General features: G+C 46.0%; 1 protein-coding gene across 1 annotated transcript in view; it reads right to left on the bottom strand.

Moving 5' to 3' along the window:
- Positions 1–23,806, bottom strand: part of BCL2 (BCL2 apoptosis regulator) — a 200,059-nt gene that overhangs the window by 5,763 nt on the left and 170,490 nt on the right. The window lies entirely within an intron of this gene.

Raw genomic sequence — 23,806 nt, 5'->3', positions numbered from 1 at the left:
CTAAGGGCCGAGGAGAAAAACAGCAGAGGCAGTTAGAAAATATTAGAGGTTCTGCAGTTTTAGCTAGCACGCCCATCCACAAAAGTAATAAAATGTAGCAATCATGATGACTGTCACACTCCTTGATTGAGTGTTGACGTCTTATCAAATGTCTGACATACATTATTTTAGTCTTCGTACCAAACTTTTTTTTTTCTTTAAGAGCTAGAGTCTTGCTCTGTTGCCCAGGCTGCAGTGCAGTAGTGCAATCATGACCCACGGCAGTCTTGAACTGTTGGGCTCAAGAGCGATCCTCCTGCCTCTGCCTCCTGACTACCTAGGATTATAATGCTTGGCTAATTTTTAAAATTTTTTGTAGAGATGGGGTCTTACTATGCTTCCCAGGCTGGTCTTGAACTCCTGGGCTCCAGTGATTCTCCTGCCTCAGCCTCCCAAAGTTCTGGGATTAAAGTTGTGAGCTATCTCATCCAGCTAATTCCTTGTACCAATGTTACTAAGTTATTTTATTTGTTTCTGTCTGAAGATGAAAAAGCTGAGAATCACAGGGAATAAGAGACTTTTCTAACAAATGGCATAGCCAGGCTTTGAACCCAGATAGAAACCAGCACCCTTCTCTCTGCTGATGCCCTGGCATGGCTAACGGCAGCTCTGTGAGAGCATTTGGTCGACCGAGGGCTCAGTCGGTGGAGGGGCCAGGGCGGCCTCGACTGGTGCAGTGCCAGCCTCTAAGGTCAAGGTTCTCCCAGGGAAAGGGAGAGGGTTTCTCTTGGGGGTGGCTAGACTGAACGACCACACTCAAATTGTGGATCTCACAAGGCATGAGATCAGGGGTGTGTCCCTGGACGTGCATGTCCGAGAGACAAAGAGGGTGTCTCCCTTCCATTCCTCTCTCTCCATCTCCAGTCAGGTCTGTAGTGTTGTAGCAGAGTCCACTCTCTGGATCAGCTTGGATTGGGCAAATCACTGGTTGATCATTTCCTAGATTTGGGGGAGATTATGTTTCACATTTGGGTCCAATGAGTATTTGGACAACTGAATATTTGAATATCTACATCAGTAAAGGAATTCTTTTTAGTTCTGATTTATTCAGGTATGAAGAAAACAAGAATAGTTCCACATTATTCCCAACAACCCTGACTCAAAGCACACAATTTTATTACAGGAAACAGTAACATACCATGACCCTGGGCATCGCTGTTGGGAGGGGCTCCAACAGTGCACGGAGGGGTTCCCTTTCTCTGGGGCAAGGGCTGTAGCAGTGGGACCAGGGATTCTCTTTGTCTCCCCCGTGCTGGGCAAGGTCTTGGTGCACTGTAGGTACGTAGTAAATGTTTGTTCACTTAAGTTTTCTGAATACAATCATCAGTTTACATTCTGTCTTTGGCTTAATGCTTTGCCCAGATGCTTATTAATCTGTTTGGAATTACTCCTTCTATATGTAACAGCCTCAGAGAATCCTGAGGTAGTCTTGATGAGGGTTTAAGACATTGTTAGGGGGAACTTTCTGCATTATTAAATATAGATTTATGCAATTATTTTCATGATATATAATATGTGCCATACTTTAAAAAATTCATTTTTACAGCGTTTAAAACTTTTACTATTATAAACGATATCATGATATATTTTTGTACATAAATTCTTGTCTATTTGTTCAGTTGCTTTTTTGAAATAAACTCCTAGAAGTGACCTCAATTGACCAGTCATCAGTATTGCTTCCAGAAATCATGAAGGGCTTGCCTTGAGCCATCCTCACTCTCTCAAAAGGCAGGCACGGATTTAGGGCGTGGATCACACTGAGGGTGATCCTGCCCCCCAGGGGACATTTGGCAATGTTTGGAAGCATTTTTAGTGGTCGTGATTTGGGGTGAGGGTGCTACTGGTATCTAGTGGGCAGAGGCCAGGGACGCTGTTCAACAGCCCACAACGCACAGGGCAGCCCCCCAGGGCTAACAGGGCCGAGGCTGAGAAACCCTAGTTGACAAGAGGCTCTGTAATCACAGACCACAGAAGAACAGATGACCCATCCAGTGTGTCAACAGCGTTGGTCAAATCAGCCCCATCAGCGAGCCCAGACCAGCGACTGCTCACCCAGCAGGCCTTCTGCATCTTTGGAGGTCCTTGGTTCACTTTTACCAGGAGAGGGCGCAAGCGCTTTCTTCTTCTTTTTAAGTATCTATTGTTAAACGTTTCTAAATTTCAGTGTCAGAAAAGAGAGGCAATAGACGTACATAAAATGTGTAGTTAGAGCTCTTAGCACAGAGCTGAGGCACAATCATGATTGTCTGCCAAGATGCGCACTCCTCTCTATAAGCAGGGATCAGTGGGGCAGGAAGGAGTCAGGACTTCTCCGCAAGCCGGAGAAACTCTGCCTCTTTCAGGGAGCAACCCAAGACGTCACAGACACGGCTGCAAATGTCAACTAGTCTTCCCATCCATGCTTCTCTCTCTGAGGGATGGGTGGGCTGAAACCCGCAACACCACAGCCAAAAACACCCCGAATTTCTCAGGGTACTGGCAATAGGTTGTCTGCAATTGGGCCTGACATTGAGAAGGTCAGTGGCCGGGCTCTGAAACCCTTTAGTCATCAACAGAGTTTTGTGTGGCAAAATCTGAACCGGACTAAGCCCCTGATCATTTGTCCTCTCTGGACCTGAAACCATCCCGGGAAACCGGAGGATGCAGGGACACACTCCAGCTGGCATTTTCTCCCAGTTGGGCCTGGCACACAGTGCTGGAGAGCAGAAGAAATGCTGTCCCAAATATCCCCACCTCCTCAGAGCTGGAATAATTCCCTCTCACTACCCTCACCCCCACACAAATAACAGTGCTTCTCGTGAACCTAACAGGCCATTTCTGACGTGCATGACACAGAACAATGTCATTTCTAGAGTGAGATGAGCTAAACTAGCAGCTCTTGGCCCAAAGCCTCAGCACAGAGGTGCCGTTGCCATCCCAGGGGGCTAAGAAGGGCATGGGACTTGGAGGAGGAGTCTGGGTGAATCCTGGCTTTGATATTTTATTAGTTTATAACCTTGAGCAGATAACCCAACCCCGAGCCTCATTTACTTCATCCATAGCCGTAAAATTCATTATTGTGAAGATTAACGTAGGTCACTCAAAGCCATTTGTAAATTGGATACAGAATGTGAGCTCATGGAAGAACAAACACCTTGCTCTTGTCTGTCCTCTTGCAGACCTGCTCCGCACCTACTCAACCTGCCCTTCCCCCAGGAGGTTCTGCTGAGCCTGCCATTTTACAGAAGCAATTTCCTGGCACTCTCTTAGCTTTCAGATCTGAGGATAGTCCGTAATTTCTATAGGAATTATGAATTAAAATGTACACATCCCATGTTCTGGTCGAAGATGGGAAGTGATAATACAACGCCTACCTATCTATCCTTCTTTATACAATTATTAATCAGATTGTAGGGCTACAGGGCAAGTCATTTAACCCCCTGGAGGTTGGATCTGGCCTCTAAACTTTGCCCTTCTACAATTCCAAAGTGCAAAGGAGACCCTGTGGCTTCGGGACTAAATGTCCTGAAAGCTTCTTTCGTAGAAAGTCTTCTTGCTTTTTCAAACATTCTGATTAGGGCGATTTCCGAAGTCTGTTTGAACAGTCTGTCATTATTTGTTTAAGTATGAAAGCTGTTTTAAATAAACACATGCTCATTTTATGTATTAAAAGCAACGAAGAGGGAAAAAGAAAACCTGGGTCGTCATGTGATTCGGACAAAATCCCAGTCTACATATTTAGGAAGCTCTGTGTCCCTTGCTCATGTCAGGACTGGCAAGGGCTTACCCGACTTCACGGATCACAGGTTCACATGGAAAGGCTCGCACCGGCTCCTCCCATGAGGGGGAGGTGGGCAGGGCCTCAGCTCTGGTGGCTCTGTGCACAATGGCTTCTCCATGAACTTCCAATTCAGAGGCCACAGAGGATCTGAGTTCCACCCAGGGCTGGCCCAAGGGGACAAGATGGCCAAACGCCCAGCCCCAACCTTGCTGCAGGGTTGAAACCAGGCCAGGTAGGTATGGATGGGAACAGACCAGGGTCAAGACTCCTAAACCCAGCAAAGTTGTCCTCACCCCTCCAGGCCGTGGAGCACTCCCACCTGGGAGGTAGCCACCCTCCAACATTTTTCTTTTCCCTTCAGAACCTTCCATAATTTCTTTTTTTTTTTTTTTTTGAGATGGAGTCTAGCTCTGTCACTCAGGCGGGAGTGTAGTGGCTCCCAGATTCAAGCAATTCTTCCGCCTCAGCCTCCCGTGTAACTGGGACTACAGGCACCCTCCACTATGCCCAGCTAATTTTTGTATTTTTAGTAGAGAAAGGGTTTCATGTTGGCCAGGCTGGTCTCAAATTCCTGGACTCAAGTGATCCTCCCGCCTCCGCCTCGCAAAGTGCTGGGATTACAGGCGTGAGCCACTGTGCCCAGTCCACTTCAAGAAATTTCATGTAAACCTACTTCCAAAGAAAATGAGATTTTTTTTTTTTTTTTAAAAAGGTCAGATTGTGAAGAATGGAAGAGAATGTTAATTGTAAGTGCTGAAAAGAATGGCATGCAGTTGGGGATATGGGCGGGGGTCCCAAAACAACCCTTATGCCCAGGTAAAGGTAAACATGGAGACCTTTTGAATTCGGTAATGCATATTAAAAGGCTTTAAAAAAGCTTTTGTTAGTAATTTCACTTCCAGTTATTTCTTTTGGAAAAATAATAAAGTGCACAGATTATTTATAATAGCATAAACCTGGAAACAAATGTCTGAAAATAGATGACTGACAGCGTGCCCACGTGATGGAATGCTGTTCAGCACTAAAAGTCATACCCTATAGTTATTGGCAAGAAATTGTGTTCCTAACGTCATACCGAGTAGAGCAGGACAAAACCGTCAGCAAAACATGATTCCAGTTCTGTAAAAACCTAACATATACATGTGCGTGTTTACATACAGAAAAAAATAATATAAAGGAAAACGCCAAGATGTTAACAGTGATTATCTCTGAAGGCAGAAGTAGGCACGAGGACATGGCATTTATGAGGCTATTCTGATTTTTTTCCTTAGCTGTCTTTTCTAATTCAATACAAACATGTTTATTACTATTTATGAAATATACTTTAATATATTCTACATATAATAATGTTACATTCTAAGTGCTTGCTTAATCTGAAAACAATTCTAGACTCCATAATTTGACAGACAAAAATGCTGGGAGATGATGCCTAGTAGTGGGGAGACATGGGCTCCCAGGCAGCAGCCACGACCTAGAACCATGCAACAGGCCCCCGGTTAAGTGAGGGCCTCCTTAGACCCTGGCCCAGAAGAACTCTCAAGAATTTTGCCCAGGAGACCAAAGCCTGCAATAAGAGGTTCAGGCCTTGAGCTCAGTGTGTGTTCTCGCCTCTCTATATACTGAGGAAATTTAATATGGCTTGGCTGGCTATAAGCAAATTAGAAATTCAGCTACATTCTACAATCTTTGAGCTGACTATGCATGCAGACGTTATACAACCAAAGAGAATTCTAAGGGAGAAAAGCCATCCTGTCCCCAAAGAGCTTACACTCTAGAGAGAGGTAATGCCTCTATGTGCACATTTGAACTAAACTAAATCAATGGGTGCCGCCATTTTGTATCCTGCAGACTGCAGAGTCTCATCAGCAGTAAGAAGAAAGTAAAAAGAAAATCAGACCGTGCCAATGGGAAATCAAACACAGCTATCAAATGCCTTTGATATTTTCTATTTTTCATGACTTTATACTTTTGTCTCCACGGGGACCTCTAGGGATCTCTTCCCTCACGACAACTTTAGGGTTAGGGAGAAAAAAGGAAAGGGAGAATCACTGTAACAGAAGACTTTGAGCTGGGAGGAACCTCCAAGTATGTTCAGGTTCCCTGAATTGGTTTAATAATGTCTAATAAGGATATTGGCTCTTTTTTTAAATAGGTGAGGTGAGTGAAATTTTGACAGGTAAAGCAAATTCCTTACAGTGTGTATTCATAAGGAAATTCGTGGTGGACAGGAGCATGAAGGCTGGGTTTCACCTGCCTCCTGCACTTCACAGGTTAGAACACTGGCAAGCAGCTAGTTCTTCTCTCTGCCCAGGGAACCTCCTCCCTGCCTCCCTCAACTTGCTTCCTCCCATCCCGACCTTCCTCTCTGCCCTAATTTGGACTCCAGCCCACAACAAGTCTCATTTGGGCTTCCAAGTGTTGCTGAAGAAAGTCACCCAACCTTGCAGGCAGGTGCTGCTGGAAATTGATGGTCTCTAAACTCAGTGAGTTCTGACACCACCTAGGAATTCTTTACTCTTTGTCAGATCTTTTCTGTTCCTTTTGATGACTGTTCCCAACAGCCACCACTTGTCTCACATGTCTTCCTCACCTTTTAGCAGCGAATGCCACCTTTTATTTCTCTGAGAAAATTGGGATCATTGGGCAAGAATTACCACAGCTTTCCACCCTGGCCCATGCACAAATGTCCATTTCTGCCTGTCCTTCCCTGCTCCTCTCCACCCTTCGCCCTGATTCTACCATCTCCCATTGCTTCAGGAACCTTCCTCTGTCAATTGTCCCTGCTCTCAACTACAATTTCAACCGCATCCTTCCTTTCTGGACTCAGGTATCCTCAAAATGTCCGTGCTGATGTGTGCTCCACCCTAACCATTATCTTCTCTGTCTCTGCCCTCCTAGACAAGCTGCCAACCCACACTCATTGGCTCACTTCCCACCCACATTTGAACTCACTCAGTCTGGCTTCTTCCTATATTGTGCCTCTGAAACCACCTCCACAGAGACCACCAATACCCTCCATGTGGCTAAATTCACTGGTTGTGAGGTTGTATCTTACTAGGTGCTCTGATGCCCCGGACACCAAGACCACTGAGGGTCTTCTGTGACTCTGCTCTCTTTGGGCTGCCTCCTTCCTCCTGAAGAAATTCCTCTCTGTCTCCCTCATGGGCACCTCCTCCCTGGCCTATTCTGATAAGTTCTCGGTGCTGCCCATCAGGCTTCTGTCTGGATATTTTCTTTTCTCTCTGTGGCCAATCTCTGTCACTCTCTTGGTCTTAATACCACCCCTATGATAATGTCCCTAACATCTTTATATCCAGTCTCACTTTCTCCCCTAACTGCCAAATACTTATTCCAATTGCTTTCTAAGACATCCCCTAAGGAGTTCGATCAACCTGCCCCAAACTGAAGCTATCATCACTCCCTCCATCAAGCCTCCCTCTCTTCCTGTCTTCAACCTGGCTATGGCATCAAGTAAACCTACAGCCTGAGAGTCTCCTAGATGTTTTTCTCTTCCTCATGCCCCACATTCATTCATCAGTAAATCCCATGGCCATAGGTTAGGTTCCCTCAGAAGCAGACCCTAAGACAAAGATTCGAGTTCAAGTGGTTTATTTGGGAGATGATGCTAGGAACTCTAAGGGGAGCAGGGAATGGAGAGAAAAAAGGAAAAGACCCATGCATAAGTTACCTTATCAAGCAAGTTATTGCTACTGGCAAACAGAGCTTACTCCTGCCAGGGAAATCTGAGGGCTAGTGTAGACCATGCATCTCTTGTTAACCCACTGAAGGGCTAGGGAGCTGGGGTATTTATACACCAACTCCTGCTATTCATTGGTTGAAGGTTGCTCCTATGGAATGTCAATACCCCAGCACTCCTAGCTGGTAATGTCACAGGTGAAGTACCCATCAAGGAAATAGATGCAGATGCCATATCTCTTATAGCTGGAGGTCAAGTTAGTGAGCACTAAAGTGGTAAGGGCCAGGGGACAGGACAGAACAGGGCAGTAGATGCAATGCCGATTTTACCACCTGAACACTTCTCTCTCCCTTTACCTTCTCTCCCCAGGGTCTCTGCTGTGATTTCCAATCTGATCTCTCTGCCTTGGTCTGAGTCTTGTGGTCTGCCTGTAAACCTCTTCCATGTACTGCAGCCAGAGTGATCCATTCAGAATCAAGTCTGTTGCTTCCATGCTTAAGTCTAAGGTTCCCAATGCCCTGGCTCCAACCTAGTCCCCCTGCTCAGCTTGTCACTCTTAAGTCAACTTTGGTTCATTCAGAGATTCAGCTCAATCATTTTCTGCAAGCAACCTTCTCCAAATCCCTAGGTTGAACTAAATAATCCTTGGCTGTTCCCTGTTCACAGTATTATACGAAGATCATCTGTTTACATGTCTGCCTTCCCCATTCAACTATTAGCACCTGGAGGTGCAGGACCATGTTTTATTTATCTTTGGATCTCTGGAGAATGTGTCTGTCATATATTAGGAACTCAACAAATGTTTGTGGAGCTGAAATAAACTGATTGGTTTTACTATACGGCAGCTTTTTCAAACATCCTAATAGATAATATTTTTTTAAAAAGGGAGTATTCAGAGGCCTGATAAAGGACTGGCTTAGATAAAATTCAAGGTGTTTTTTTTTTTTCCCCCCAGCAGCAGCCTCTAGTGTCTTCCCCCCAGGGACTGATGTTTAGTCAGTTCCCAAGGACACAGAGGGATCTGATTGGTCAGTGCTGGTCAGTGACCCTGCTATATTGGTTACTAAAAATTATCACCCCCCACTTACAGGTGCTTGATTTTCCAAGAAAGGGAGTAGCATTTTCCAAACTCATTTGGCCACTAACCCCTCTGTCAGGGAGACTGCTGCTGTGTTTGGAGTATTAGGAAGACAAACTTTGACAAGTGCTGCCTAAGAGGGTGAAAGGACAATAGCAGGGCGCTGGCAAGAGGGGCAGCACTGGTGCCTGTGGTGCAGGGCAGGGGAGATGACCAGAGGTCAAAGGCTGTTTCTGGACATCTATGCAAACATAGAGACCACTGAGTGTGTCCTGATCCTAGATTCCACCAAGAGGGCTGGAGACTCACTGGCAATACTATCTGTGACTACTGCGGCCGCACAGTCTATGACATGCAACCGTCAGGTGAGAGAGGATGCCAGGAGAAAGAGAAAGGACATGAAGGAGGAAGTGGGGTAGACAGACACTCGTCTTGCAGAGAGAGACCTCTCCACAAAGTCAAGCAAGATTCTCCTGACACCAGAGTTGGCTCAGAGCAAAAGGGGGAGCAAGCCATCCTGGCCGCTGGGAGTGGTGGCCGGCAGAGCACACGCAAGGAAGTGAGGACTTTTTTCTACCTGAAAAAAGCAGCTGGTGAGGAAGTGACTCCATTTCCCCCCTTATCATAGGCTTGGCAGGATTTCCTCCACAGCCACATTGTGCTGAATGAGTCTAGAGGGTTCCGTCTGCAGAGCAGCGTGGCTTTGGCAGCTGCAGGCTTGCTTCTGTCCTCTGTGACTCTTCCTCCCGCACCCTCCCTTTACTCCCAAAATATTGTTTCCGGGTTTGAGGGAAAAGGAAGGGGAAAAAAATAACCCTTGAGCATATAACTGAAGGACACACAGCTGCCTGGGCCGGAGATGGCGAAGAGGCACGGGAGCGTGAGAAGCACAAGGATTTGCCTTCCTCTGGGCTGGCGGGCTGGCGAGGGCTACTCCCCAAAGCCATCTCCAGTGCCTGGGGGTTGATCTTGGAGGAACTCTGGGTCCAGGGGGAGGGGCTGGTTGAATCATGAGCCAATGACATACATGAAACCTAATCTCCGCGTCATTTGGATGTAACTAGAAACCTGCTGGAGACATGGCAGGAGATGAAAAACCCAAACAAAACAAAAACAAAACTTGCCCGCTTACCACAGTTGGTCCAGGGAAGTTCTGGTATATTCTGTTATGCAAATTTAGCTAAGAATGCAAATCAGGCAGGGGCCCTCAGGAGTTGGGGAGGCTGAAAAATGAGAAGCGCAAATGGGTGCTTCCTTTCTCCAGCATTATTTTCACAGTTTGAAAATAATGTGCAAAGATGGCTTATGCCATGGGCCAGGGCAGAGGAAGCTTGGCCCCAACCACCTGCTAGTGGAGACTTGAGCCGGAGCTAGCTATTCCAGAGATGGACCTCAGAGGATTCCTTAGTCTAATTACCTTCTGGGCTGGGGTAGAAGGTAGTATCTGGAGGGAAGCACAGAGCCAAGTTCCCTGCTGCCGTACTAGCTATGCAAATACGGCAGGGCACCTGTGGGCTCATGTCCCTCCTGCAAGAAGGTGTGGTCAGTCCAGTAATTCAAAAGACGTACTTCTGAAATGGGTGAAGAAATGCATTTATAGCAAAAAGTGCTAAAAATATGTTAATAGTTATGCTATTTGGTTCACCAGGTTCATGTAATAAATCATAACAAGAGAGACTAAAGGCCGTATCTATATGACCTTGAAATCTCATCTTCAGCGGGCTTATTCATTCAGTAACCAAACATATTTTTGTAAGGTGTTGAATATTTAGCTTAAAGCTAAACAAGACACACACCCTGCCCTATAGTAACTGCTCGGTAATATTCCCAGTGGCTTCCATGGGCCTGAGAATTTTCTCAGTACTGAATTCAAAGCACTTTGTGTCTGTAGGCCCATTTGCCCAGCAATGGCCTTGCCAGGAGAGAAGAGGCCCATGCTCCTGTCCTCATTTTAAGGCACACCTGAAGAGGCTCTAAAGAAAGGGCCTATATACACACAGGCCTCAGTCACCTGCTTTCCAGTGTTTTGGCTTTAAAACAATGTTTCTTCATTTTTCTTCCTACCTTCCTCATTCCATTACCTTCTTTTGGCTGCAGCTTCTGAGGGCCCTGCCTATTTTGGTGCTCAGCCCTCTCTTGTTTTTTTTTTTTTTTTTTTTTGAGACGGAGTCTGGCCCTGTCACCCAGGCTGGAGTGCAGTGGCGCGATCTCGGCTCACTGCAAGCTCCGCCTCCCGGGTTTACGCCATTCTCCTGCCTCAGCCTCCCGAGTAGCTGGGACTACAGGCGTCCGCCACCTCGCCCGGCTAGTTTTTTGTATTTTTTAGTAGAGACGGGGTTTCACCGTGTTAGCCAGGATGGTCTTGATCTCCTGACCTCGTGATCCGCCCGTCTCGGCCTCCCAAAGTGCTGGGATTACAGGCTTGAGCCACCGCGCCCGGCCCCCTCTCTTGTTTTGGGCTTATGCTACTTCACTGTTTGCGGGGGAAGTGATACTTCCCCCGCAAACATAAAGTGACAAACTTAACACTTTATGATATTGTGTTGGACATGAAAATATGTCCAGCAAAAAACTTAATTATTATAACTCAACAATAAAAACCTAACTAGCTAAATTTTTAAAAAGGCCAAAGGATTCTGGTAGATATTTTACCAAAGAAGGTACACAAATGGCCAGTAAGTGCATGAAAAGATGCTCACTATCATTAGTCATTAGGGAAATGCAAATTGAAACCACAAGGAGAGATCACTTCACATCCACTAGAGCAGCTCTAATTTTAAAAATAGATAATAACAAGTGTTGGCGAGGATGTTGAGAAATTGAAACCCTTGCACATTGCTGGTGGGAATGTAAAATGGTGCAGCCATTGTGGGAAAACAGTTTGCTGATTCCTCAAAAAGTTAAACAGAGTCACCACATGACCCAGCAATTCAACTCCTAGTACACCCAAAGGAATCGAAAGTGCATGTTCATAGAAAACTTGTACACAAATGTTCACATCAGCATTATTCATAATAGCCAAAAGTGGAAATGGCCCAAATATCCACTAACTGATGAACACATAAACAAAATGTGGTCTACCCACACAATGGAATCTTACAACTCAGCCAAAAAGAGGAGTGAAGCATTGACACATGCAACAACATGGATGACCCTCAAAAACATGAGGCCAAGTGAAGGATCCAGGCACAAAAGGCCACCCACCGTATGATTCCATTGATATGCGATGTCCAAAATAGGCAAGGCCATAAAGACAAAAAGTAGATTAGACGTTCCCAGGAGATGGGGAGACTAGGGAGTCACTGCTAATGGGTACCGGGCCTCTTTTTGGAGTGATGGAAAAGTTCTGGAATTAGCTAATGGTGATGGTTGTATAACCTTTTGAATATCAATGCGCTGATCACTTTAAATGGAATTTTATGGCATGTGAACTATATCCCAATAAAAGAACTTAATTATATTCCTTACACGACATGAAGAGGGACTAAACTATTTTTATACCATATGGAATCCCACAGAAGTACTGGCTTGTGATGGATCCTCTGCTCACAAGTGTATGAGGAATGGGAGTCTGCTGGTTAGAAAATGTGCACCACTGTCATTCTCCAAAAGAAAAAAAGGAAGAACTGTAGTAGGAGGTGGCGTGGCTTGTGTTCTGGATGAGAAGTTAGGGGTCGGATGTATGAGCAGCAATCAAGGCGCTCCTCCTTGTAAGGTGAGCAGCTCACGTCACCCCTGGGTCCTTCAATTTTCCTCATCTGAAAACTCCACCGTAGCGAACCTCTAAGAAATCTCTCTCCGCTCTACCATCTGGGCTTACCTAGTTAGTGACCTTATTCTTCACCCTTTCCCGTGCATCCTTGAGGATGCGACTTGGGTTCTGTTGGTGCGTGCCAGAGCTATGTTACTGTAACTGTTCCGAGGATCTCCTGCTTCCTCTCTGTGTGGTCCATCTCTTCCATCCGCCACTTCTCCACTGCTCTTCTCCCCACCTGGCCTCAGACCCTCCTGCTGTGAGTTAGGAGGAGGTCTTTCTTGGCATAGCAGTCAATCTGCTGTGACCTCTGATGTGCCTCTGTGCTTCCAATCTCTTTGCTTTTATGAGCATAATCCAGGTTATTTGTCCCATACCCCAACCCCCATATGCCCACAAAGCCCTCTGCCTCTCATGCCAATTTTAATTAGAACTGGTGACATCAGTGTGGCTCAAAGTAGGGAGCAGGTGGGAAGCTCTGCTTATCCTCAATACCGAACAGGACTCTCCACTGCCTGATACGGGCTGGGGATTCCATGGGCAGACTGGCGTTTGGAACAGATCCACCAACTGTTCTTTCTTGGGATCTGGAGCCACAGGTGTGGCTCTCCTCCCCACCCCACGCCACTGTCCATACCTGTCTCTGTATGTGAGCAGAACATAATCACTGTGGGCTCCACAGGGATTAGCCACAGGCAAATATGCTCTACTTGGAGGTTATGATTTGGGCCAAGTGTGCTGTGTCCCCTGTGCCTGCCATGTGACTCATGAACATGGGGCATGGCCCAGGCTGCCTCCCTCTATTTTTGTCACTGCAAGAGTTAATTCATGAAAATATGCCAAAAATGGGAACTGAAAGCAGATGCTTGTTAAGTTCTGCAGCTTGGCCTAATCGCTGTCATCAGGACGTCGCTGCTGGGGGCAGTGAGGGGAGGGAGTCCTTCATTTATTAAACGTGGAGGGCCAGAGTTGGGGGCCAAATGTTTGGTTCTCACTTGTTTAAATCAGTAAGTGTTGACTGAGGCTGGTGGTAGGGGGAGTACAAAGAACCTGCACGTCCTAATAGGAACTTGCTGAAAGTGGCCTCAGACCTGGAGGAGGGTATGTAGAAGAAAAAGAGCAAAGCAGACTAGGCTGGAGGAGGCAGCATCCTCAGCCAGCTGGGCACTGCCAGCCTCTAGCCCTGCCTTGTCTGGCGCTTGTTTTTCAGGACTGGTTAAGAAATCAGCCTGGGCATCTTTTCTGGAAGCGCCACACTGCATTGGCTCCAGGCAGCCCTGATGACCAACCGCGGGCCCAGACATCTGTCGAGGACCAGATGCACCCCGGGTGATGCTGTTTCTGTTGTTCTTGGTTTGGGGCAGGTAAGTCACAAATGGCTGAACCTTTACAGCCTGCTCACATCCCACTCAAAAGCACCCCAACGTATAATAGTCTTATTTGGATCCCAGCTCGCCAGTTCTGCTCAATGGGTCATTCTGTGACTGTCAAAGCGACTGCGATGATCCTCGGAGAAGCCCATGGGAGAGGCTTCTTATCCACACCATCAATCTACCGATCAGTAAGAGAAGAACAATTATATCCTCTGTGCTCTGGGGGACAAGGGGAGCTGACGGATGGTGGTGAACTCCTCAGTGAGCTCCATATGGGCATGCTAAGAAAAATCTGCTTTCATTTTGTAGTTTATGATTTAGTTCAGTTCACCTGGAAAGACTCAACATGAATAAAACCAGATGCATTTCAAGGAACACTGCTTGGCTCCTTGACAATCCTCTTCCTTCCTCATCAGACAGTCTTCCTGTGCCCAGGGAAGACAGCAGACCTCTCTATCACAAGGAAAATGCAGCCCTGTCAGTGGCAGCAGCTGTTAGAACCAGGACAGGTAAACGGCGGGCCAGGTCAGCCTGTGGTTCTGGATCCTGGCTCATTAACACATGGACAAGACATGCCGGCGTGGCCTCTCGTATGAATAGCTGTTTACGGTGAAGGACCTCTGACAGTATGCTTCCTGTTGCAAGGATACTGCTGTATATAGAACTAGAGAGAGAAGCAAAAACAGAAACTCAGGGAGAGAAATGGGAGACACAGAGACCCAGAAAGACAAAGAGAAAGAGAAAAAGAGAAGCTGAAAGCAATCATGGATGAGTTTTCAGTGAGTGGAGGGGCTGAAATATCTTCCATCAGCACAACCTCCAGGGGCACAGTTGACAGCTGGCTGACCTGACCCAAGGACACGCTCTCACAGTGAAGCCAGTGAAGCCGGCCCGCTGGGGGCAGGAGCAAGGTCAGAACACTACACGTGCCCACTGTACAAGGCCTGTCAGCGTTGTCGGCAGTGGGCACTTAACACGAGAAAAGTCGTGCCCCTGGGAGATCCACTTCCAAGGCAACTGTCACTTCCTGTCAAACGCTCAGGACGGGTCACACACATTTGCAGCTTGCAGTGGGGAGCCTGGGGACCCTGCCTGCAGAAGGGATGCAAGTATGTGCTGGCTGGATTGCAAATGGGATTTGAACTGTGCTACGGGGCCTTCATACGCTGACTATTCCTCAGGCAAAAGGGCAGAGCCAGAACATTCCAGGTGGGACTGGCAGCTGAGTGGTCAGTGCATGCACGTGCAGCATCCGCAGAACCTTGCCGCCATTGCAGAAACCTTGGAGCGAGTTGGCTCAGGTTGCATTCAGGGATGCGAACATTTACTGGCCATCTGCGTTGCACCCAGTATTGTGCGGAGCGCTGCAAGGGAGATAGTGAGCTTGACTCTGCATGACAAAGAGCTCCTTAAGTTAGGAATGATGTCATACTCATCACCCAAATCAGGTACTCAGTAAAACCCTCTTCCAATGGGATGACTCAGAGATGTTCACACCTAACATCGTAAGAATAAGCTCAGGTTTGGGCTGGTGAAGGCTTCCAGAGAAATTTTAGGTCGAGCAAATTGCTATTTCCACTGAGGAAACCCCTTGGCCAATCTTGGATACACAGGCAACATGTTTTTCATAGTATAATTGGTGCTAACTTTGGATGGCTCTTTCTAGCTCTTTCTTTCCTCTAGCTTTGATCTATCCTTTGGATATATCTGAATTGAGCAATCCAACCACAGGCGAACCACTTTAAAAAGTATTTATTTAGCATCTACTTCTGGCCAAGCACTAAATCTGGGATGAGGAGAGATATTTAACCGTGGTGCCAAAGCCCATTAAGGTGACTTTTATGAACAACTCTAGACAGAAGAGACTGCCATCAGAAAGGTCACACAACTTGCTCAAAGTCACACAGCTCATTGCAGCAAAGCTGGGGTTCGAATCCGGGACTATGTGACTGCCAGGCACGTACCTTTTCAACTACATTTTGCTCCTCCCAAAGGAAGCAGAAAAGACATACAAGATCCAGCTCCGGCTCCCCCGAGCAATAAATATGAGAGGCAAAACAGGAAGTCCCGAGGAGTGACAGGGAAGGCTCAAGAAACGTACCAAGAGTTTTTAAGATGGGCTAGGAGGCGGACAGAAAGTGAGACAGGAGTTGAGCCCTCAGGACTTCGAATAAAAGCAAGAAAATCGAGGATGGTGTTTCAGGGCAAGGAAGTGGCATGGGAGTTTGGGGCCACCCTGGCGGGTCCTAAAGCAAGCCGGTGTATGTGGGCAGGGGTGAGTCAGAGTGAATGGGGCCGCATCAACAGAAAGAAGACCCTGTGACCATGGAGAAACCACCAGTCACAGGACCTTCCCCATCCTCCCCGCCCCCACCCGCCCTGGGCACTGGGCAAGGCTGGATCCCATGGGAACGTGTGCGACACACTCTGGAAGCCCCTGACTGTGGTCCGGCCCTGTTGCTGGGGCTGCACGTGCCATCTCAAGAGTATTTTAAAATGTTGTGTTATATAGACCCAAATCCCCAAAGAGAAATTCTTTCCATATTATTCAGGAAAAGCCCTCCTATTTACAGGGCTGCTTCACAGGGAATTCTAGAATGTGAAAGAGAATAAAATTTCCTTGAGTCACAAAAACAAATCCAACTTGAGGCCTAATTTAGAACGTTAAAAATATGTGGCCCCAGAGCTTCCACAGTGGCAACTGGATTTTGATCCTTTCAAGGGATCAGCTCAACTATTCTTGCTGGATCAAAAGCGGTTGTGTCTGCAACATGCATGAACAAGAGTGGCTCTCACACCATGGACAGAGCACAAGCCCTCAAAGAAGAGACCCAGGGGAATGGTGGGGGTGCTTCTCTGGTCACTAGCCCCACTGCCCAAGAGATCTAGGAGGATGGGGGGCTTCCCTGGCCACTAGCCCCACTGCCCAAGAGACCAGGAGGATGGGGGGGCCTTCTCTGGGCCACTAGCCCCACTGCCCTGATGCCTGCTCCTTGCACGGTCTCTCTCCTCCTGGAGGCACCCTTTGTGACTCCTCATGACTGGAAACAGTTTTTCTCTACTCACTTAAATTTTTAAAATTTTCATAATTTAACAAAGGCAGAGACCTTTAAATTCCTAGGAACCTACCCACCAAGTGTTTTACATGAACCTAGCTATGCTTACCAAGCATTTAATCCTTTAATGTTCGATGTGTTACTGGAAGGCCAGAAGTTTGTGAGGCGAGTTTGTGATTGTTGCAGTCAGATCCAACAAGCTAAACACTTTCTTTCAGCATTTTGGCAGTTGCATGCTGAGAGGGAATGTGGTCAGTGCAACATCTCTAATACACCACATTAAAGATGAACAAACAAAAAAGGAGAATCACAGCATCCATCACGCACAGTGGCTATAAGCTCAGCTCTGTCCTCAGCACACAGGATGCCCAAAACCTTGCTCAGACAGCGAGGAGTTGGTGGGAGACAAAAAAAAAAGGCTGGACATGGCCCAGATCCCCGAGATCCCCCAAACCTGGCTCCCCTGCCTTCACTATAATGCAGACAGGACACCTGTCCTAGCTCCCAAATCCCTTTTCCCTGCCAAAATTCTCTTTATTTTTTTCCTCCTTCTCTTTGTCCTTTGCTTTCCTGTTCCCTCCTTGTCTTGCATTTTATCAGCTGAAGTTCATTCCTCAGCTCCGATCCCCACAACCCGTTCTCCATCTGCCTATTGAATTCTAGGACAGAAAACTCAGAGGCTGAGTTTCCTGGAAGACACTAATTCCCCACTCCCTCGGATACATAAAGAAATAAGTGTTGGCTGAGTGGAACAAGTGAGACTTCTGCAGCTGCGGCCAGGGCTTGGCCATAGTTGCGAGGGACCTTCCAGCCCGCCTTCTGGCGGAAGGACCCGGGTCGTGGACACTGATGGGGAAATGGGGGCTGTCCCTGAGCCCCCCAAGAAATGGAGCGAGGTAACTCGAGGCACTGTGGTTACCATTTAACTGTGGAAGTCTGACAGGACGCCAGGCCTGTGATCCACGCTGAAGTCAGCCAGGGGCCTGCTCCACAAGCTTCCTTTAACCCTTGTGGAGTTAAATGTTGGCATTGTGGTTATGGGACAACTGGAGAGGGATTTGTGTTGGATAAATGAGCAGAATAAAAACGTCTAAATTTCATCTTTTCTTTGTGTGTTTTCACCTCTGCCAAATTCTTGGAATTCTTATGTCTTACAACTTTATGTGCTTTTCATTTCCGTTTGAACCTGAAACATCATTTAAATGTCTTTGGAGGTAATCCTAACCTACTGAAACACCCTGAGAAACTGCGAAAAAAGTATTAGGATTATTCCACACACACGCCTGGTGGGTTTTAGGAAGTTTTTGATCCCCAGGCATAAGTTCATGGTTGATGGAATACAGATTCAAACAGGTTTGTTTTACTAACTCAGTACACCACTTGAAAAAGGTGATTTTATTAAGGGTAATTTTAAATGCGAAAAAAATAACTTCACTGCCATCACGTCTACAATACCTTTTGGCGAGAAAGCAAGACTTCAGAGGTTTTAATGTCTGGCAATGGAACACATCCTTTGCAGGGCAGGAGTCCCAGTAGAGCTCAACCCCTGGCTCTGAAGCTCATCACGTTATCCTAGATTTATAACCGGACAAGCTGGTCTGTTCTGATGTCTTTGGTTCTATCACAAGCCACACAATGGCAAGCTGTGGGGTCTGAGTGTCGATGCGCCCTTTCTCAGTTCCTCCACTTGTGGTCCAGGGATTCACCTCTCCTGGCTTTGAGAGCCTCATTTGTAACAGAAAGAGATGCCCCGTGGTCCTCTAAAGGCCCTTGGTGACACTCAAGTGACATCACTTTTAGATTCTGGGACTCCGTTTTATGTTTGTGCATCAAAAGCACGGAGGATGAAAAGGGTCTGATACAGTTGGGGCACTGGGAGAAACAGGTGCCTGCAGCCCTGCTGGCTTGCATTCAAAGTCGCAATGTGCCATCACGTTTATTACCGGTGCAAATAGAGGCTTGAACCCTAGAGGGGGTTTTACTAGAAGAAGCCGGGACGTGACCTGCTGCAATATAGAAGCTAGGAATGTTCTTGATATTCTAGACATCAAAAGAAACACAAGCCAAAATCTTCATGGCACCAGACATTAGAATCCCAGGCAGGGTTTCTAAAGTCCCAACTATTTCTGCTTAAGAATCCACCCAATAGCTATTCCGACAGCTCAAATGGCATGAAAGCCATATTCCAATAACACTGAGATGATTTTATGAAAAATTAAGGGATGTCTTCTCTGGATGTGTCCTACTTCTCAGCCATAAACAATATCCATTATTTATGGTGACTTTTGATGATAAGTTAATACCCCAACTTAAGGAGTTTATGGTTTTCACCCCTATTCCTCGGGCAACGGAATCATACATCACTCAAGATGAGTGTGTTATTCCCTTTTGACGCCCCCAGGAGATATTTCTTATATCTCCCAGAATACCCTCTTGAACCAAAAGTTTCCACATTTAAGTCATTTCTCAGAATGTTTCCTTCTCCATGCCCGACCCCTCCCTGCTTGGAAAATGCACAGAAAATCCATCAGTCATTTTTGGGTTATCAGACTGTGACAAATTTGTTTTTCAAGCTTCAGAAGATTGCTAAACTGGGCTTTCCCCCCCACCATTTCAGATAACTCAAAACTGGTTTGGATCCGTGACATCAACCTTGGCATGTATGAAGAACGAGGAATGAGGACTTTGCCTTGTTTGGAACCAAAGAGAAGAATATCCATTTTTTCTCTCTCTCTCTTTTCCATTTTTATTAAGTCAGAATTTTTTCCTTTTAGCCAGATGATGTACACTTTTAACATTCCAGGAAAAAAGTGTCAGTGATATGCAAGTCATAATAAAAGAAAATCAAAAGAAATGCAATTACAAAGGACAGGGAACTGTATCGTTTTTAATATAAAATGCCCAGAGGAAAATCTAATTTAAAAAATTACCAGCACCATATAAATGAGAAGAGAATATAAGAAAACATTTGTTATTTTAAAAATTAGCTTAATCCTTAATGTTTCTGGCTCTTAGACTTTCATTTTTATTTTTAAAGGCCAAAAATGGTCTTTCGGTGCTGATCAGGAGTAAACCTCTCAATGATGCAATGAGATACTGTGAAGTGGCAACGAATTTCCGTGGCCTCTGGCCTGCTGCCTGGAATGTAATAGGGGGAAAAAACCCAAAACGGTTGTTAAATAAAAACAGTGAACAAACAGTGAGGATGAAATAATAACCTTCTCATTCTCACTATTATAGAGGTATCTATTACAAACAAAAACAAATATTCACATGGCACGCTGTTGTTAAGAAAGTGCTTCCGTATATATCATCTGGTGTGGTCCTCCCAACAAGCCACAGAGAAGTTATTAGTGCTGTCGCCCCTCTTTCACAGATGACCAAGAATACGTAACTTTTCCAAGGACACCTAGTTAATCAATGATGAAACCAGAACTCAAACCCAGAATTCTGTCATAAAATATTCTGCCTTTCTACTCAATCACGTGACTCCCTAAATGTAGCTGCGACTCCCAGCTAAAGGGCCTTTCCGGAACCACTAAGTCATAAGTGTGCATGGAGCAGCGACGTGCTTATGCTGACACCTCTATCTCTTTGATAACGTTTACATGATGAGAAAAGAACCAAGCTCATTTATGTCAGAAGTCCACAATGTTTTTGGCACCAGAGATGTGTTTTGTGGAGGACAATTTTTCCACGAATGGGGTGGGGGATCATTTCGGGATGAAACTGTTCCAACACAGATTATCAGGCATTTGGTTTCCATAAGGAGCGCACAACCTAGATCCCTCGTGTGCACAGTTCACAATAGGGTTTGTGCTCCTAGGAAAACCTAATGTCGCCACTGGTCTGACAGGAACCGGAGCTCAGGCAGTGATGCTCGCGAGCTGCTCACCTCCTGCTGTGCGGCCCCGTTCCTAACAGGCCACAGACCCATACCGGTCCCGGGCTGTACGTATAAGTTGTAACTGCTGGCTTGTGCCAGACAATTTTCGCTTGTTCTGTCTCTGTTTCTCTTCTAGCCCAGCGAGATGTCATTCTGCTACCCTCAACCCATGTGAGGGGAAGCTGAAACTATTCACGTATTTACAGGGAGAGTCCAAATAACCATGCAGTAACCCAGCCTTCCTTTCAAACTCTTTGCTTGATGGAATCACCAATTTTCATTTCAGGCCTGAAAAATAACACTGTTATGACAGTGACCGGCAGAGGATTAACAGTGAAGAAGAGAGATGTCACCAATAATACTGATTTCTAACCCTTTCTCTAGTTTTTGCTTGGACCAAACACAGTGTTTAACTATACGGCTCTCTACAGAAAGGTTTCTCCTGACATGAGGCGTTTATTTATTTATTTATTTATTTTGAGACAGAGTCTCCCTCTGTCAGTTACCCAGGCTGGAGTGCAGTGGTGCGATCTTGGCTCACTGCAGCCTCTGCCTCCTGGGTTCAAGCAATTCTCCTGCCTCAGTCTTCCTGAATGGCTGGGATTATAGGCACCCACCACCACGCCTGGCTAATGTTTGTATTTTTTTGTAGAGATGGGGTTTCACCATGTTGGCCAGGCTGGCCTCAAACTCCTGACATCAAGTGATCCTCCTGACTCGGCCTCCCATAGTGCTAGGATTACAGGCGTGAGCCACGGCGCCCGGCCTGACATGAGGCTTTTAGGTACAGAAAGAGAAGCTTCCTTTGTCCAGATGCAATTTTCCCCCATTTTGCTTGGGTCAGCCTGAAAATGAAAGAGAGTGATCTGGTGGCAAGATGGCTAAGATTTCTCTTCTCTTCTTCAGCAACACCCAGCTCAAGAGTGGACACCGGTGAATGCATTCTGCTCCTATCATCAATCGCTGTGGGCCCAGGAGGGCTGGAAGAAAAGCAGAAAAATCACTTTTTTGCTCAGCGGGCATTGTGATGGTTTTTCTTCTTTTATTGCTATGTGTATCTTCTCCTGTTTTTCTTTCCCTCTGCATCTGAGGTTACCATTCCCCACTTTCTCTCCACATTTTCTTGGCTCCCTCCAGTTTTCTCTGGAGTGACATTCCCCTTCCTCTGTGAAACCATCACCTCTATGTATTTCCTGTGTCCCACGAGCCTGCCACAAGTTCTAGAATTAGACTCTGCTCAGCCTTCCCGTGAGCTGTTTTAGTCTGATATTCCAGCAGTCTCCACGTAGGAAAAAAGAAGTCGATTTAAATATGAATTCCTCTAAAGCTGAAGCTTAGCTAACATATTCTGGAGACCTTCTGGCAGAAAAATGTCCAGAAATATTGGACTGTAACATAAGATCTGACGCTTAAGAATGAGTTATCAGGTTTGGGGGTGAGAGGGGGTATTGGGTCTCCAACCTCCACTGGGCTAGTCCTGTCATATTTTTCTAGCATGACAGGCAACACTCTTCAAAGGTTACTAAACCGTGCCTCCACTGAGAAGGAAAATGGGACTCTTCACACTGAGCTCTCTGTGTACCTTCAACAAATGACTTCTGAAGTCATCTTGGTCTCCTCTTCTATAATGCAATCAGGGGCATTCCCTGCTTCTCTTTAATCTCTCTAATTACTAAAAGAAAATTTTCCCCTCCTTGTGTTTTTTTTCTATAAATTGGCCTCATAGATTGGTCAAATTTATCTGTCCAGATTTCCCCCCAAAATTCCCTTCTCCACACTGACTGCGGTGACCCTAAGCTGCTTTTTTGCCTATTGCCAGGCTACCTCCCCCAACACCAATCTACCCTGCAACTGACTAACATCTAACCCAGCAGAAATTACTGGGCATCTGTAACATGACTGGCATGATCAAAACCCTGGGGTGGATTCAGAGAAAAATGCAACTATTCCTCTCCTCTATGAGGTCAGGAGCAAGCAATACAAGCAAGAATGTCCTGGTGGCAGAAGGGGTGGCCATGAGGGTTCAGAGGGTTCAGACAAGGGAGAGTTCACTCTGGCAAGCCCCTCATCACAGATGAGGGCCTGGGGGCGAGGGGAGGTAACAATACAGGCTAGAGGGGGAGGATAAAGGTGTGCATAGGGAATGCTAATGGCTTGGCCTGACTTTGTGGGTTTCAAAACACAATCTCATGGAAAAGATACTTGAAATGAAAATCAGAGCTTATTAATTTTCTGTAGGCCCAACCCAATTTCTCATAGTTCTCAGTCATGTGGGTACATGCTAGTTTCCTTGGCAGCCTAAGATAAAGCTCTTAATGTGATGTGAGTCCCTTAGAGATTAGTATTATTATAAATATAAATGTTCAAACACAAGCAAGTTGAAACCAAATGCCCCCCAAACACTGGCTTTCTGTTATATGAAGGTTTCCAGTGGTGCACTGAACCCTTGGATAAATGAGCTAGAAAACAGAGAGTTAAATGGGCTCATTGGCTAAATCTCATGGCCAGCCTCCTTTGCTGGAGGGAAGAAGGAAACTTAGTAGCTGCTCCCTACCTATTTAATCTACAGCAGTTGGCAGGACAGTTTTGGATGACAATCAGAGAAATACTCTCAGAACTTCAAGTAGGGGATTGAGTCGGGGATCCAAGACCCTGATCAAAACAGAGGGTCTTTACTCAAAGCCAACCTGCAAACATCTTGTTCTTACTGCTTTGTATGACTTCCAAGAGACTCACTAACAACTAGTCATAAATAGACATCAAGGAGTTTGTTTATCTAACTAAGAGAAAACAATGTTTGAGTTCTTTAGAAACATGCATTTGACACCACACCAATGTGCTGCTCTGGGAGCAGAATCAGAGCCTGCTTCCTTGGGGCTGGTGTTTTGATGTGGTCATTATTTGCTCAGCAGAGCCTCTACTTGGCAACACCTCGTTTGCCCAATTCTAGGTATTTGAAATTTTAAAAACATATCTCTTTTAAGAAAATTCTAAAATGAAAGAGTTTTTTTAAAATTAATTTGTAAATACCTTCCCCAAAGTTATTCTAAAATGCCTGAGACTTTAAAGAACCATACCTAAGTCAAGTCTGGTAAGGGCAAACAGACATGACAATGACCAAATCTATTCTTTAATTTTCTAACATTTGTGTACAAAGCCAAAC

Source organism: Macaca thibetana, chromosome 18 (assembly GCF_024542745.1).
Source record: "Macaca thibetana thibetana isolate TM-01 chromosome 18, ASM2454274v1, whole genome shotgun sequence".
Classification (NCBI taxonomy): domain Eukaryota; kingdom Metazoa; phylum Chordata; class Mammalia; order Primates; family Cercopithecidae; genus Macaca; species Macaca thibetana.
Note: the sequence above shows the minus strand (reverse complement) of the source record. Positions and strands in the feature narration are given on the sequence as shown.